This window comes from Miscanthus floridulus, chromosome 1 (genome assembly GCF_019320115.1).
Source record: "Miscanthus floridulus cultivar M001 chromosome 1, ASM1932011v1, whole genome shotgun sequence".
In the NCBI taxonomy this organism is placed as follows: domain Eukaryota; kingdom Viridiplantae; phylum Streptophyta; class Magnoliopsida; order Poales; family Poaceae; genus Miscanthus; species Miscanthus floridulus.
Window position 1 is genome coordinate 195,695,864 of NC_089580.1, and position 3,188 is coordinate 195,699,051.

Genomic DNA, 3,188 nt, shown 5'->3' on the forward strand with positions numbered 1-3,188 from the left:
CACGTGGTGGAAAGTGTTCGTTCGGTCGGATCGCTGGACTATAAACGAGTGAACGCTCGTGAAAATGGAATTTGGAGTTTAAACGATGATGACGGGTTTAGGTTTTAGAGCTAACTAAGAAGAGAAGACTGGAGAATCTTGGCCCACTCTTTTCTTGAGAGGAGTACCGGTCGGCCTTCGCAGTACCTCAAGAACAAATCTTCAATGACGTGGGCCAAACAAAATTGTAGACGTCGGGCCGAAGATGGGCCGGCAGGAAGAAGCCCACGTATAAAACCGTGTCACGCAGAAGTCCAAACAGGGGGACTTCGGTGGTAACGTTTGTTTGTCAGATTTGCGGAATCTGCTGTGTGTGTTTCCGGTGAATCTTCAATTGGGCAGCGGCGAGGATTTGGCAGCATATCGCCGGATTTGGCAGCGGCGCGGCAGCAGGCGCAGACGGCGGCGGAGAAGTCGAATCAGCGAGCCTCAGTACACTTCTCCTTGGTTCAGAAAGAAATTCCAAACATACAGATTCCCCAGATTATTCAGAGGAGAAACAAATTCCAACACCGTACACGATCACGATGGCATGCACACATCTACTGCTCCGCCTCCGCCACTTCCTTCGATCCAGAGCTCCCCGCTTCTTCTGCAGCTTTCGGTTGCTGCTGCTGCTCAGCCGATGCCTCCCGCGCCTGCCGCGACCGCAACAGCATGGCGCGCATGGCCGGGGTCAGGTACGCCGCCGCCGCATCCGCCTCGTGCGACTCCACATCGGCCGATGCAGCGTCAGACGTCCCTGCCTCGCCGGCCAGTGCACCGACACCGAAATATCCCATCAAGTTCTTGTCCTTGTCCATGTCCACCGCCTCCGCATCGCCGGCATCAGCCACCGAGTTGGTCGCCTCCCCACCACCAACGCTGCCCGCCGAGGGCTGCACCACAACCTGCAGGGGGCGCAGCAGCCTCGTGGTCGCGCGCTGCTGCGCGTGCGAGCTCAGGCCAGCGAGCACATACGCGCGCCCCGACCGCTCGTAGCTCGCCTTGTTCGCCACGCGCTTTCTCATGCGCGACACCTCGGCCCGCAGCGCCCCGTTGGGGTAGCCGCCACCTCGCTCCGCCGCCCGTGCCATGGCTCGCCCCCGGTTCCCGAGTATCTCCGCAGCCTCCTGGTGCGCGCCCCGCTCCGCGGCCGCCCTAGCCGCCGCCATGTCCTCGATCGCCTCCACCCGGGCGCGCTCCCGCTCCACCTCGGCTGACCGTTCCGCGTCCGCCGCGTGCTCCGGCCTGGCCACCATCGTGTCCTCCGCCGTCATGTCGACGTGCGTGCCGCCAGCGGCTTCTCGGTAGCTGCAACGAGCTTTGAGGAGAAGATTCTCGCTCTCGCCGCCGCCCGCTGCTTCCGCGGTTGGAACAGCCAAGAACAGCAAGAAACACCGCTCCTCGTCCGCGTAGAGCTCGCCGACGACGATCGACGCTGAGCGGCCGTCCTCGTCGACGCGGCTCTCGTAACGACCGGACTTGACCGAGCTGATGCGGACTCCGGGATGCCCGCAGGCGATGGCGACGCGCGCCTCCTGCACCACAACGGTGAGCAGGCCGCCGATGCACTGTGCGAACGCGTCCTGGATGACCGCCTCGTTCTCGATGAAAGAGAACGTCCCGCCGGTGGCCTCGGCCACGACGTGCATCGCCGCCACGTCATGGTCGTTGCCGAAACCAAAGGTGTGGATGGGCGCAGACAATTCGCCGCTGCTGCCAGTGCCAGGCACGAAGGACGGTGGCACCAGCACCTCGTAGTTGGGCACACTGCCCCGCGCCAGACGCGGCATGCTTTGGTTGTCCCGGCCAGTCGGAGAGGAGAATGACGCTAGAGACGGCGTTCCGATGCCGGCGCTCGGCGAGCACCTTGGCGGCCGTTCGGAGCCCCTCGGCGATGTTGGTGGTGCCGCCCGCTCTGAGGGCCTCCACTGCCTCTGTGGCGAGACTCTTCCCGGTGTCCGACATGCGCAGGAGCCTGGTCACACGGCGCGCCCCGGACGAGAAGGACACCACGCTGAGGCGGTCGTGCGGGCCGAGGCTGCCGATGACGAACCCCATGGCCTGCTTCACCAGGGCAAGCTTGTTCCGGCGCATGCTTCCGCTCACGTCCAGCACCGTCACGAGGTCGAGAGGAGCGCGCGGCGCGTCTCGGTCTCCGGCTGCTGCTGCCGCCTCGCCATCGACCACCCCCGGAGCCTTCACGTGCACGAGAACGGCTAAGTTGTCGTGCGACGAGTCCCTGGCAACAGCCGAGAACTCGACGTGTGTCTTGATGGCCAACGTCCCACTGGATGCCGCAGCTTGTCGCTGGTCGTCTTCGCCAGAGGGCAGCTCCACCTCGTCGTCGTCGTCGAACACCTCTGGCTCCACGGGCTGCAGCGGTGGATGCACGGCGGGGACAGGTGCCGGCTGCACTCCGTGCATGGGCTCCATGCGGGGAAGTGGCTGCCGCGGTAGCGTGGGTGGCATCAGTCGACGGCTGTGACGGCCGCACGGACGGCAGCTCGCTCCACTGCGCGTTACAGAGCGGGCAGACGAGGTGGCCGTGCGCGACGCTCGTGGAGATGCAGTGGAAGTGGAACGTGTGGGAGCACTCTGCCGTGAAGATGGCCTGCCCGCCGTCGGCGCCCATGGCGCCGAGGCATATGGCGCAAGGATTGATCTGCATCCAAACCAAAAGTTGCACACATCACTGAAATAGTCTGTTCAAGGACGAGATAAGACACAGTTCAGAAATATTAAATCACAGCAAAAACCATGTTAATTTTTTTAAGGCGGCAAGAGATTTGCCGGGTTTTTATTAGACGAGAGAAAAAAGAAACAAACGAAATTACAAAACAAGGCTGGAGATCACACTCCCTGCTACCCGAGTATGAGCCCCTATGAGCGCCGAACTCCGACTCTGAAACAAACACTGAAAAAACAGAAGCATGAAACAAGGAACCTAGCCCAACTGAAACTGAACCTAGCCCAACTGATACAAAAGCCAAAACATTCACGCGGGAACCAACTGAAACTGAAACTAAAACTAAAACCATGTTAAAATCATATTGGAGAAAAAATAGCCAGAGTTCAGAAAAAATTATCTCTGTTTATGCCACGACAAAATAGAAACGAGGTAGATCAGTTTAGCAGAGTTTTTCTACCTGTTCAGGACCTTCCAT

General features: G+C 60.5%; 1 pseudogene; it reads right to left on the minus strand.

Moving 5' to 3' along the window:
* Window positions 1-581: 581 nt before the first annotated feature.
* Window positions 582-3,188, minus strand: LOC136469546 (E3 ubiquitin-protein ligase WAV3-like; annotated as a pseudogene).